Here is a 15022-nt window from a genome sequence, read left to right as displayed (position 1 = left end):
AACTACACCATGTTAGATATTTAAGAGGTGTTTTCAAATACATGATTCTTAAAATTTATAGAAGGCATTGGACCTTCTGGTAAATGTTTGCTTAAGTTGTTATCTAATGGTTGAAACTGTTTGCTAAGTATTCATGTGATATTGCTATTGTCAGCAAGTGATCTAGGACTTGCTCCCTCATTTCTCTATTCTAAGCCCAACTTGTTCTTTCATTTCTCTATTCTCCTCAAGGTAGGAAACTAATTCTATTATGAAGGAATCTGTAGGACGCACAATTTAATCTTTACACCTTATAAAAGAGATGGCTAACATTTTTCTGTAATAGCATAGCCAAAATAAGAGCTTAAATAATAATCTCATAGCTAGATTCACTTCGCCATCAACGAAGGAAACAGTAAGTAGAAAAAACCTCCCTTTCAGACCAAAGGGAAAGAAAGTTTTAAAGTGAGAATATAATTTTCCTCATGGGCATTGTCTACCTTAGAAAAACTACTACAGAACATGCCTGTGACTATAGACTTGTAGTTCAGGCCACCGAAGATTAGAGATGGGACACGGGCACTCCCTTGACTTGCATCCTCTGGTCTGCTTGAACACAAACCAGGAGGAAAAGAAAGCTAGGCATCAAGGGCAATGGGTGGCAGGCCTATTAATGGCTGATCTCTACAATGATCTGCCCTCAAGGAGACCCAAAAGGCCAGTCCACTGCAGTGGCTTTCAATGTGGTAAGCCTGGGCTTCAGCAGAAGTCAGCTTGTGAAGAGCCCTGGCAGCTCTGCCAAGAGTTGGATCACTGGAAATGGACCTGCCCTGGAGTCGAAGGATGCCCAGGTCGGAGCCACAGATCTTATTGGCTCTAAGCTGAAGAGCCCTTCACTCAGCCCAACTTCCAAAGGGACCACTGCAGCTGAGGGGATGGTCAAGTAGGGTCAGCAACATTGCAGGCAGAACTGTAAATTTCTTGTTAGAGATGCCCCCTGCCTTTACCTGGCCAGCTCTCCTCCCAGGCCAGCCAAGTAATGAAAGTCAACAGAGTGCCTTCCCCTAGGAGGTTCACACCTCCCTTAGGATATACCCCATGTGAAGAGATAGATAGGTCTGGGCCTAAAGCCCACCAGATTATTATCAAGCCCCTTCTATCAGGTTCTATTTGCCTCTCAGAAAACTTAATTGTAGCCTAGACAGCACCTTTCTTAGCTCCTCTAATAATGACTCTGTCCTTTGTTCTAGACCCTGTCTAGCACACTTGGGCCTCATTCCTTCGTAATCATAACCTCTACCACCAATGGCTCTACTCCCAACCTGTGTGTACTGATGGTCCTCTTCCCCACTTAATGCTGTATAATTGTTCAAACCTGGTAAATGCCACTCTTAGGATCATTGGTTACTATCCTCACTCTGTCTTTTATGACCTTGTCTAAATATGATCAGAGTCGGCAAACTTGGAAGGCTTCCATAGCCTTGGCAACTCATGACGACAGCCTAGGGTGGTTACTAGCGCCATAAACTAAGAGTGTCAATGTGTTGGGTCAACAACAGGAGCCACTGTGCACTTGCTCCTCATGTGGGATCTCTGTCCTTAATGTGCTGTACATTTTGATTTAATGCTATAACTAGTACTCAAACAGTATGTTTCACTTTGTGTTTCTATGTGGGTGCAAACCGTTGAAATCTTTATACTAAATTGATGTTCTGTATATAAAGAGAATTGAAAATGAATCTTGATGCAAATGGAAGGGGAGAGGGAGCGGGAGAGGGGAGGGTTGCAGGTGGGAGGGAAGTTATGGGAGAGGGAAGCCATTGTAATCTATAAGCCGTACACTCGAAATTTATATTCATTAAATAAAATTAAAAAAAAAAAACAAAACAAAAAAAATAAAAAAATACCCATTTATTTATTCATTTATTTATTCAAAAGGTAGAGTTACAGCAAGGCAGACAGAGACAGAGAGAAAGAGGGGTCTTCCGTTCATTGGTTCACCCCCCAAAAGGCCACAATAGCCGGAGCTGGGCCGATCTGAAGCCAGAAACCAGGAGCTTCCTCTGGGTCTCCCATGAGGGTGCAGGGGCCAAGGGATTTGGGTCATCTTCCACTGCTTTCCTAGGCCATAGCAGAGAGCTGGATCGGAAGAGGACCAGCTGGGACTCTGGGATGCTGGCACTACAGGTGGCAGCTTTATTCGATACACCACAGCGCCAGCCCCTTACATCTGTGTTAAGAAGCAGAAGGAGAGGGCTGTAGTAACTGAGGTCATGGGCTGTTATGACCTTGACCTTGGAGCATCCCTGGTGCTTTGCTGATCCGTTTCCCACACATTCTCTAGACCCATTTCAAGCTGCTGCACGCTCCATGCACCTCCCCTTTCCCTCAGCACAGATGAGCTTTGTACACTTCTGACCTCATTGTTTTCTTGCCTTTTATTAAATCCTTACTCTGTTGACTCTTTATTAGCAGTAAACACCGTTAACCGCTTCTTCTGCTCGAAATTCTCAATTTGGCTTGAATGAACCCCAAAGTTCCTGGCTTCACTCGTATCTGGATATATCTTCATTGTATTTTCTTTCCTTCCCTACCTTGAAATCCTGGTGGATTTTCCAATTCCACTGATCTCAGGTACTACATATGTGCCAGCTTCCCACACATCTGCATTCTTCCAGCCCAGATAAATCTACTCAGCTCCAGTCCTGAATAGTCAAGATTGAGTCTCAGAATTTCCTTTTCTTTATTTTTTTAAGGGAAAAGGTTTATTGTCTGGTGGGGAAAATCTGACAGGCTGCGTCCCCTTGCGTGCGAGAACAGCAGCCTGTACTGGGAGGACGGGTCTTCTCTACCTTTGCAGAGGTAAGGAAGTGGGAGCAGCAAATCCCGTTAGGGTGGAGGTGGAGCCGACTCTTGTAATGGCCATTTGGTCACCTGCTTTCTAGGAAGCCAGGCTGGGCTTAGGAGATGGTACCATTTTACTAATATTCCCCCTCTTTTTTTATATTGATTTTATTTAAAAGGCATAGTTAAAGAGAGGCAGAGAGAGGTCTTCCATCCACTGGTTTGCTCCCCAGATGGCCACAATGGCCAGAGCTGAGCCCATGCAAAGACAGGAGGCAGGAGCTTCTTCCAGGTCTCGCACATGGGTTCTGAGTCCAAGGACTTGGGCCATTTTCTACTGCTATCCCAGGCCACAGCAGAGAGCTGGATCAGATGTGTAGCAGCCAGGACTTGAACCGGCACTGCAGGCAGCGATTTTACCTGCTGTGCCATAGTGCCGACCCCCCCCCCTTTTAAGTTTTTATTTAATGAATATATATTTTTTTCCAGATAGATCTTTAGGAATATAGTGGTTCTTCCCCCCATACCCACCCTCCCACCCCGACTCCCATCCCACCTCCCTCCCCCTCTCCCATCTCCTTCTTCGTTATGGTTCATTTTTAGTTGATTTTATATACCGAGGACCAACTCCATGTTAAGCACAGATTTCAACAGTTTGCACCCCCCCACACACACACACATACAACATATATTGTACAGTTTGAGAACAAGGGTTGCAGTCGATTCTCATAGTATAGCTCATTAAGGACAGAGGTCCTACATGGAGAGTAAGTGCACAGTGACTTCTGTTGTTCCTTTAACAATTAACACTCTTATTTATGATGTCAGTGATCACCCAAGACCCTTGCCATGGGCTGCCAAGGCTATGGAAGCCTTTTGTGACCACAGACAGCATCAGTGTTTGGACACAGCTATAAGCAAGGTGGATGTTCTCTCCTCCCTTCAGAGAAGAGTACATCCTTCTTTGATGGCCCTTTCTTTCCACTGAGGTCTCACAGAGATCTTCCATGTAGGATATATTTTGCCACAGAGTCTTGGCTTTCCATTCAGCCAGACCAGGAGGCCCCAAGGGCTGATTCTGAGTGAATGTCATTCTAGGAGTCTGCTGTGTGGACTGCTTCCCATATGGGGCTTTCCTTCCTTTTTAATTCTGTTATTACCAAGCACTTGATGTTTTTTATGTGATCACTTTCATACTTAAACCTATCTCTATGTTGACTTTGACATTTGATATGATCATTTTAACCGTTAAGATGGCATTTATACCACCGATTTTTATGGGTTTCAAACCCTGTGACAAGTTTTTAGGCTGTACCCTTAGACGTAAGTCTGTAGGGCTATATGCAGAATTATTGCTTTACAGTTATAGACTACCTCCTCCATCTCTTATTCTCCCTCTAATTTTTTACTGGGATATTTTTCCAATTTACTTAATATACATATGATTAACTCTATGTTACATAAAGAACTCAACATCTAGTATGAACAAAAAAAAAAAAGAAAAAAAAGGAAATACAAAATAAAAAGTAACCATAATAAACTATCCCTCGACAGTAAGGTCCAGGACTTCAAGTCACTGATTTTCAAAGTGTCAATTTCGCTTCTATAGCTTTCATTTTAGGAGCACTATTAATTTTCCCATTTCAGGGAGAACATACAGTATTTGTCTCTTTGGGACTGGCTTATTTCACTAAGTATGATGTTTTCAAGCTTGTTCCCATTTGTTGCAATTGACTGTATTTCTTCCCTTTTTACTACTGTGTACTGTTCCACAGTGTACATATCCCACAATTTCTTTATCCAATCTTCGGTTGATTGGCATTTAGATTGATTCCATGTCTTAACCGTAGTGAATTGAGCTGCAATAAACATGGAGGTGCAGATAGCTCTTTTGTTTACTGACTTCATTTCCCTTGGGTAAATTCCCAGGCGTGGAATTTCTCGGTCATATGGCAGGCCTATATTCAGATTTCTGAGGCATCTCAATGCTATTTTCCATAGTGGCTTAACCAGTTTTCACTCCCACCAACAGTGGGTTAGGGTGCCCTTTCCCCCACATCCTTACTGGCATTTGTTGCTTATTGATTTCTGTATGAGAGCCACTCTAACCGGGGTGAGGTGAAACCTCATTGTGGTTTTGATTTGCATTTCTCTGACAACTAGAGATCCTAAACATTTTTTCATGTGTCTGTTGGCCATTTGGACTTCCTCTTCAGAAAAATGTCTGTTTAAGTCCTTGGCCCATCTCTTAACTGGGTTGTTTGTTTTGTTATCATAGAGTTTCTTGATCTCTTTGTAGATTCTGGTTATTAATCCTTTATTGTTTGCGTAGTTTGCAAATTTCTCCCATTCTGTCAGTTGCCTCTTCACTTTGCTGTTTCTTTTGCAATACAGAAACTTCTCAATTTGATGTAATCCCATTTTTTCATTTTGGCTTTGACTGCCTGTGCCTCTGGGGTCTTTTCCACGAATTCTTCACCCATGCCAATGTCTTACAGGGTTTCCCCAGTGTTCTTGATTAATTTGATAGTTGCTACATAGATTTAGATCTTTAATCCATGTTGAGTGGATTTTTGTGTAGGGTGTAAGGTAGAGGTCTTACTTCATACTTCTACATGTGGACATCCAGTTTTCCCAGCACCATTTGTTGAATAGACTGTCCTTGCTCCAGGAATTGGTTTTAGCTCCTTTGTCTAATATAAGTTGGTTGTAGATGTTTTGATTAATTTCTGGTGTTTCTATTCTGTTCCATTGGTCTATCCATCCATCTTTGTGCCAGTACCAAGCTGTTTTGATTATAACTGCCCTGTAGTATGTCTTCAAGTCTTGTATTGTGATGCCTCCGGCATTGTTTTTGTTGTATAAGATTACTTTAGCTATTCAAGTTCTCCTGTTCCTCCATCTGAATTTCAGCATCATTTTTTCTAGATCTGAGAAGAATGTCTTTGTTATTTTGATTGGTATAGCATTGAATCTGTAAATTGCTTTTGGAATAATGGACATTGATGATATTGATTCTTCTAATCCATGAACATGGCAGATTTTTCCATTTTTTTTGTGTGTCATCTTCTATTTCTTTAAGTTTTGTAATTCTCATCATAGAGATCTTTGACATCCCTGGTTAAAAGTCTTCCAAGGTACTTGATTGTTTTTGTGGCTATTGTGAATGTGATTGATCTCAGAGGTTCTTTCTCAGCTGTGGCTTTGTCTGTGTATTCAAAGGCTGTTGATTGTGTATTGACTCTGTATCCTGCTACTTCACCAAACTCTTCTTTGAGTTCCAGTAGTCTCTTAGTGGAGTCCTTTGGATCCCCTATATATAGAATCATGTCATCTGCCAATAGGGAGAGTTTGACCTCCTCATTCCCAGTTTGTATTCAGGAGGGGTGGAGGGATGATGATGTATCTTCTAGAGCTGCTTCCTGCTGACATGGGGCAATGAGTTACTCTCTGCTGGCATGGCCCGATGTCTACAGTCATGATGCCCTGAATGGGGAGCTGAGTATATCCCTCTAATAGCACTGGCTGACTGCCTGGTTCATAAAGGATTTGGTTCATTAATGATCACTTCCTGTAAACAGTTAAACAGACAATTTAGTATAAAAGCCAGGGTGAGGGGCCAGCACTGTGGTGCAGCAGGTTAAAGCCCTGGCTTGAAGCACCAGTATCCTATGTAGGCGCTGGTTCCAGTCCTGGCTGCTCCTCTTCTGATCCAGTGCTCTGCTGTCGCCTAGGAAAGCAGTAGAGGACGGCCCAAGTCCTTAGTTGCCTGCACCCACATGGGGAACCCGGAAGAAGTTCCTGGCTCCTGGCTTCGGATGGGTGCAGCTCTGGCCATTGTGGCCATCTGGGGGTGAACCAGCAGATGAAAGACCTCTCTCTCTCTCTCTCTCTCTCTCTCTCTCCCTCTCTCTCTACCTCTCTCTGTAACTCTTTCAAATAAATAAAATAACTCTTAAAAAAAATTTTTTTAAAGCCAGAGTGAGAATAGTAACCAATGGTCCTAGTAGTTGCGTTAACTAAGTGATGAGGGGGCTCCATAGGGAGGGAGAGAAGAGGAGTTTGTCTGTAGAAAAAGTTCTGAATAATAATACAGTGTTAAGAGGTGGGGTGGGGGAGGACTATCAATACACAGGGTTCTGGAGAAGAGCCTTTGATGTAAGAGTAGAGGGTGTGATTTCAAAGGAATGAGGCCCCAAGTGGATTAGACGTCTAGAACAGAGGACAGAGCCATTATTAGAGGACCTAAGAAAGGTGCTGTCTGAAGCACAAGCAAGTTTTCCCATTGAGAGGCAAATAGAACCTGACAGAAGGGACTTGACAATAATCAGGTGGGCTTTAAGGCCCTGCCAGTTATGAGGCTCAGACCTATCTCTTCACATGGGATACATCATAAGGGAGGCACTCTGTTGACTTTCATTACTTAGCTGGCCTGGGAGGAGAGCTGGTCAGGTAAAGGCAGGTGGCATCTCTAACAGGAAATTTCCAGTTCTCCCTGCAGTGTTGCTGCCCCTACTTGGCTGTCCACCCAGCAGCAGTGGTTACTTTGGAAGCTGGGCAGAGTGAAGGGCTTTTCAGCTTAGAGCCAACAAGGTCTGTGAGTCTAACCTGGGCATCCTTCGACTTGAGGGCAGTTCTGTTTCCAGTGACCCAACTCTTGGCTGGCAGAGCTGCCCGAGCTTTCAAGAGCTGACGTCTACTGAAGCCCTGGCTTTCCATGTCAAAAATCGATGCAGTGGACTGGCCTGTGGGTCTCCCTGATGGCAGACCACTGTGTAGAGCAGCCATTAACTGGCTGCCACCTGTCTTCACATTGCTTCTGCTGTCTGGCCTTCTCTTTCTCCTGGTTTTTGGTAAAGCAGACCAGAGGGCACCTTTTAGAGGATGCAGGTCAAGGGAGTGCCCAAGTCCCATCTTTCAGTCTTTGATGGTCTAAACTAGAAGTCTGTGGTAGGATTTTAGAAAACATTTATCCCTTTTAGGCTTCTGGGTCTTTTTCATTAAGATAACCATCACGTTTGGTAACACAAGATCATTATACTTTTTAACTTTTGGGTATTTGTATCAGTAGCATTTTACATTATCATAACTTAAAATTTAGCACCACTTCACATCTTGACAGTACATGTAATATAATCGAAACAGCCTCATTAGCTGGTGTCGCTACAAGATGAGAAACATATATCTTTTGCTATTTCCAAGAGCCTAACTAAAAATATCAAAGTCCAAAGAATTTGTAATTTTGATTTTTTTTAATGCCTATCATGGATGCCAATGAGGTTTAAAATATGCTAGAAATAGGTCCCTTAATATACACTGAACTGATCATTGTTACAAGGTGATTTCTCAAATGTTTTAGAATAAGCAGATATTTAGACAAACCACTACTCTTAAAAAAAAAAAAAGCTCACCTCTTTTAAACAATCAGAATTTATCAGAGACATTAAAAGAACATAATAGATTACTTTTAACAGAACACAAAATTTGCGTTTCTTTGGTCATTCCAAAAATCAGAAATAAAACCTTAAATTTAAGAGCTAGTGTGTGTAATCGTATCCCAGAATGTAGAACAATTTTAACAGAGTCAGAACTAAGGAAGAGAAAATAGCTTGCTGGAGCTGGCTAGAAAACTGAGTCACAAACTAGACAAAATACTAAAAGGAGATGCTACAGGTTTGTTTTTTTTTTGTTTGTTTTGTTTTTGGTTTTTTTTTTTTTTAAGATTCATTTTATTTGAGAGTTAGAGTTACAGTGAGAGGGAGAGACATTGAGAAAGGTCTTCCTTCCATTGGTTCACTCCCCAAATGGCCGCAACAACCTGAGCTGCACTGATCTGAAGCCAGGAGCCAGTTGCTTCTTCCTGGTCTCCAAGGATTTGGGCCATCTTCCACCACTTTCCCAGGACACAGCAGAGAGCCAGAGTGAAAGGGGAAGCCAGGACTAGAATCAGCACCCATACAGGATGCTGGCGCTGCAGGCAGAGGGTTAACCTGCACCACTGTGCCACCCCCGATGCACAGGTTTTAAACAGATTTTTAAGATGATTTCAAAATATTGTAAAAACCTCATTGCTTTAACAGAGGATCAGATTCTAGTTCTTCAATTAATAGCTTTTACTTTCCATCTGATTTCCTTGATTTACATTTTGAAATAACCCTTTAGAAATCTCCAAATTAAGAAAACATTTTCTAAATAAGATAACACATCAAATTTCAACCTTATGACTTTCAAGTGGTGATGAACTGTTTTCATATGGACAATTTATGAAAACATGTCAGCAAACTCAAATATTTTTTCTATGGAATACATAGTGTTCAGAGTACCAGTGTTTACATTTAGACATCTATCTCATCTGCCTTTACCCAATTTACATTTAGTAATAACACCTGGATGAGTGAAGCTGCTAGTATTATACCATACCTCTATCTGAATTAAGTTCAAGATTGCATTTATATGGGATTCTACTTCTTTTGTAAAACTAACTATAAACCAGTGACATTAAACCAGAGACTGCAAATTCTACCTTAGGTGCTGTAACAAATACTGATTACCCATTGCTGTTTCATTGGAAACCTGTTAAAGCAAATAGCAAAATAAGTTAGGTAAGTTATTGTTTACCATTATGTGAGGTTTAATGGGAGCGGGCATCCATCATAACAAATGGTGCCCCTCTGCCCCTTAGGAGATTCCTAAGGAGAGTCTAATAGGTGATAGAATAAGGAGCAATTATAGAAAAGGAGGTATGTCTGGATAGTAATGAATTGGTCTGAAGAGCCAGTAGTCTTGTTCATTGTTTCACATAGGTTGAGAGAGAGAGATGGGTGGAGAATTTCTGAAATTTCTCTCAGGACTTTACGGCCCCCTTGGTGCAGGACAGAAGAAATGACAAAGTGGCTAGGTTAGAAGAGGCAGAACAGAGAAGGGAGGTTTAGGAACAGAGAGAGGGGCAGTTTTTGCTGTTAACCCAGAGTTAACAAATGAAATATTGACCAGGCCAGATGGTAGAAAAAGATGAGGCATTTTTCTTTAAGCTCAAGGGTCAAGATGTCTCAAAACTCTCTCCCTGCCTGTGGCTTCCAGATGTGCCCACCAGAAACAGAAGAAGGTGAGGGTGGGATTAGCACATATTACCCCACGTTCACTCTGCCTTCCCCTCCCGTAACCTCAAGTATATATTTGTCAGAAAAGTACACGCAGGGAGTGATCAGTTCCTGTTCCTGGCAGTGTGCTAGACTGGGCCTCTGCCTGGTCAGTTTGTTCTCCTACATGAAGAAAAATAGTTGTTCTATGCCTTTCGACCTTGAATCTTACCTATTGGGCCTGATTTCAACAATGAGTCTTCGTGGTGAGAGCCTTAGCAAAGGAGTTTTTAAGCTAGTGAGTGCCAGTTCCTGTTACCATCTAGGTTGGTGACTAGGCAAGTGAAGTTACAAAGAAGCATAGTGGAGGAATAAATTTCTCCTCAGTAAACCTCCTCTGAGGTATATACTACAAGGAGAGGACCAGACAGAAGTGACCCAAAAAAGAGAACTTAAGCAGGAAGCCAGGGGATACCAGAGACATGCTGAAACTTGTCTACACAAGTTCAGGCCATGTGCAGACTGTATCTAATAGGAGTCTAGATTGGAAAACTGCCTGCTTGCAAATGGGATAATTAGACTATAACCCAGAGCTAACCAATGAAATACCTAGGAATCACTTGCTAATGACACCAGGAAACTGAGTATGTAAGAACTGAGGAGACCTGCGGAAGTCAGCTTGACATTCAGTTATGAGGCGGGGACAAAATCCATCAAAATATTTGATTTGCAATATTTTATCCTGTCTGGCTTGGTTATGATAGAACAGAGAGCCATCCGAAGGGTGGGATAGGTAGCTTGTTTATAGTAAACTGTGAGCACAACAGGATGGAATTGCTACTCCTTTGTTAGTCCTATGGTAAGAAGGGGAAAGGGTAAAGACCAGTTGGAGGACCAGGGCCAGAGGGTGATGGCATGGAGACAGCCGGGCCCAAACTTGACTTTGCTTCTCCAGGAGAGTGTTAGAGAGGATCAAAGATAAGGCAGGGGGAATAGACATGGACAAAGGCTGGTTCTGAGGTAAGGGTGAACAGGAGCTTAGAATTCCCAGGTGAGAGGGAGAGGTACAGTGAGCGAGACAGTGAGAGTCAGAGTTTTGGCTTTTTAGTGAGGGTTTTGGAAGTTAAGAGATTTTCAGCCAGAGAACACGATTGTAGATAGAAGAATTAGACATAGGAAGTCTCCTTCCACTTTTCCAAATGCTCCCAGAAGTAGTAGAGATTGCAATAGTGTGATTAAACGTGCCATTAAGCAGCCATTTGGATGGGTTGTCGAGGTAGGAAAAAACTGAGAGGAGGATCAGACAGAATGGGATAAAGCTCCCATGGCAACCTGTAGAGTCAGACTGGCAGATGCCAGGTTTCCCAAGATCATGGCCATCCAATGGGAGGATATGGAATCAGAGGATAGGGTCATTACCCATGCACCCACTGGAGCCCAGGACATAGCCTGTAGAAGGGAAACGGGATTGAGTCATCAATCACACCTGCTGTTGCCAGGACACAGAGTCCATAGAGGCACAAGGTCGTAAACAGTTGTGGTGCCTGGTACCAGGACTTCGGGGTGAAGTCACGTAGAACCACAACCCGTAGAGAGTCACAATGAGAGGATCCTCCACCTGCCCAGTCTTACCTCAGGAATGTCGGAGGGCCAGTATGTGGATGGAGATTGCAGAGTGTCCAGGGGGCATTTTGTGGTTGACAGAAGTCTAGGATCCCCAAGCAGTTCATATCCCCGAGGGGAAAGCAAAGTTGACAGGAGAGCCTAGTCCCAGGTTTTGGCACCAATGACAGGAAAGGCCACAAAGGCCACCACAAAACACTCCAAACACCAGAGTAAGAGAAAAAGGTTTATTGTCCAGTGGGGGAAACCCGACAGGCTGCTCCCTGTGCACAAGAGAACAGCCAACATTTCCTTTTGATTCCTTTCAATATACTGAATTTTGAGGAAGACAGGTGGCTGAATCATCTGCATGTGGTTGGTCAGTTTGTCCTCGTATTCCCTGTCATCTCAGAAAGCTGCTTCATTTCTTCACTGCCTTTGACTCTCATCACTCACATCTGGTCAGTCCCCACATTCTGTGTGCTCTCCAACGTCTCTGCCTCTTGTCCCTGTTGTTATTTCTTCAGTGGGCTTCTATGACGGTCTCGTAACTGCTGAGACTCTCTGCCACACAATGTGGACTTTCCCCTTCTGTATTAGTAACAGAACCATGATTTTATTCAGAGCTGCAGATAACATGTCCTAGCCTACTTTGGTGCCAGGTTAGCCATGGGTTCTGGCCAAAAATACAAAGTGGAAGTTATAAGGTAGAAGTTCTTGATGAGCCTTCAATGAAGGCTGCTGCAAGATAGCTGGCCTCTTCACTTTGCTTTCGTACGAAAAGCAAACTTCTTTGACCATGGGTTGATCTCAAAAATAGAAGTCAAGACTTAAGATAGTGTAGTGGAAATGTAGAAGGAAGCTGGATAATTAAGGTACCACAGTTTCTGGAACACCTGTCCCCTGACTTACATGAAATGAATTTGTTTTGTACAGTTCATTGATGATTTTGATTTTTCTCTCTGTGCAGTAAAATCAAATTCTAATTGATAAACCAGGTTAGGTTATATTGCATTGTCATGGAGTATAGATAATTGCTTATTTGTGCAGCTATCAGCTATCAATTTCACACTCTCCTATGGTAGAAAAGAGAAGACTATTGTTAGCATTTGATGTTAACAAACAAAATTGCATTTGGTTCCCTCAGTTTCCATTTGAAAGATATCTGTAAATCTAGCCTTAAATGCAATCTGGGCAACTGAGTTGAGTTTCTCCTTAGAAGTGTACAGTTTGAAAGTGGAAAGCCATCTTTGTTACTGTCTACATATTCCTATTTGGCAAAAGAAGCTGAGGCCAAGAGAAGACCACTTGGTTCATTCTGGCACTGTAGCACAGTGACAAGCAAGGCTCTGGAGCTGAAACTTGGACTGGAATCTGGTTCTGTCTCTTGCTAAGTAGGTGCCTGCTTTCATAAACTTGTTTTTACAGATTAACTGAATTATCATATGCTACTCAGAATAGTGCCTGGCACTGATGAGTGATCTCTAGATACTGACCAGAAAACTGTGACTCAAGCCCTGTGCTGTTTCTACTGGCTCCATGTTAACTTCCTGCACACTGGTTAGGAGCAGAAAGTGACAAGAGTGAGAACCGACATGGTTAAGTGTCAGTTGGTACAGTGAGAGAGGGTAACTTTGGAGATGAAGCTGCATGTTGGACAGCATGGTCCAGAGTGTATGTATATCACAATCAATAGTTCCAGACAACCAGGAACTCATACAGCAGACTTCAGCCCTCAGAAGTTGGGAACTGAGAACAGCGTGAGTTGAAATAGCTGAAATGGTTTTCTGAATGATCACCATTACTGGGGTCATAAAAAAAGCTAGTAGCTTTCTTAAAATTAAATATCAGGAGGTTATGGAAAATTGCAAGATATCCTTAATTCCAAGTTCAAATGAGTATAGAACTTTCATTTCCACTTTCTTAAAATGGTTTACAAAACATTAAGAAGCAAAACTAGCACCTGTGGAGAAAGAAAAAGTTAATACTTTGAGAAGCAAAATGTATACAGGATTTAGGCATGCAAATTGCTATGAGATCAAGATTCTTTGTCTGCATCCTGTCTATAAACATCCCTTAAGAAGTATATAAATAAGACTTTTACATCATTAAGGGTTTGCTTAGAGATTTGGAGCTGGACATAATCCATTTCCACGTAATAGCTTTGAGGTGTATTTCCCTCATTTTCGTTAGGAATCTGAAACACTGAGAGAGATTTCTGTGAGCCAGGGCCAGACAAAGAATGACAATGCAGTGTTATTGTAGAATGTTAACGCTTAGGAGGTTCTATTCTGCATCTGTCACTCAAAATAAGCTGAACTACCAAGAGCTTTCACATGTGGATTATCTTTCCATCACCACAGATAAAAGAATGTTGATGCTGTTACTTTCCCTCACCCTTTCACATGGAGGATTTTCTATCATTTTCTGCGGCTAAGCAGTGCACACATGAGAAGGAGCAGAATGCTGACACAGAAAAATAGCCCTTCTTTCTGTATTTAAAATATGAATAGGTTACTAGCAGTGATCAAGAAGATAAAATTGAAGAACTTTTTTTTTAACTAAGAGGAAGTAACATTTTTTACTGTTCAGGAGGTGCTATGAACTTGCTCAAAGAAAGCCTATGAAATCCTGAAGAGAAAAACCCTGATTATTTTCCTACCTAGAGCTTCAATGTTGTCTATGAATTTGCTTGCACATACAAATTTTGGGTGGTCATTTCATTGATTTTTTTACACAAAATTAAGAATTTTCTGGAAAACATTTTTATTAGAGATGTACTATTCAAAGTTCCTTGTAATTCTCTGACTCTGGTTGTCATTACTTCATTAACACAGAAAAAATGATTTAAAAGGTCAGAGAGCAACATAAGCTGCATGTACCAACTTGATGGCGACCCACATAGCTGGTAAAACTTCATTTAAAATGAGTGTGTCCATCGCTTCTTGGCCTTTGGGCTAAGATCAAGTGTAGTATCTGTTCTTACCAGTTTAAAGAGTGTGTCCAAGAAGGAGAGCATCTGAATCAGCAGACTGAGTAAAGAAGATGGCCCTCACCAAAGTGGGTGGGCACCGTGCAACCCACTGAAGACACACATGTGAAGTCAGTCAGAGGAATGGGTATTTACACTGTGTTTGATCCACACCACCCAACTTCTCATGCTCTTGGGTATCTGCACTCCTAGTTCTTGGTCCTTTAGACTCACCCTGAGTTCTACAGCACTGGCTGTTCTGCTGCTCAGGCCTCTGTTTAGACAGGAAGCACAACACCAGCTTTCCTGGGTGTACAGCTCTCAGACACCAGATCATAGCACTTCTCGGCCTCCATCATCATGAGAGCCAATCCCTGGCAATAAATATCTTTGTACATATCTATCTGTATCACATTACGTATGTTTTTCTGGAGAACTCGAATACAGATTCTGTTACTGAGAATGGTTCTAGAGAAACAGAATTGTAAGCTTTCTGAGTTGGTCCTAGCATTTCTAGAAGGAGCGCCCTCATGACTGGATGTCAGCG

General features: G+C 42.2%; 1 pseudogene; it reads left to right on the top strand.

Annotated features, from left to right (window-relative positions):
• The first annotated feature begins 14441 nt into the window (after positions 1 to 14441).
• LOC133762699 (U2 spliceosomal RNA) lies at positions 14442 to 14589 on the top strand (annotated as a pseudogene).
• Positions 14590 to 15022: the final 433 nt, after the last annotated feature.

This window comes from Lepus europaeus, chromosome 6 (assembly GCF_033115175.1).
Source record: "Lepus europaeus isolate LE1 chromosome 6, mLepTim1.pri, whole genome shotgun sequence".
Classification (NCBI taxonomy): Eukaryota; Metazoa; Chordata; class Mammalia; order Lagomorpha; family Leporidae; genus Lepus; species Lepus europaeus.
The sequence above is the reverse complement of the archived record's forward strand: the minus strand, read 5'-3'. Positions and strand labels throughout refer to the sequence as shown.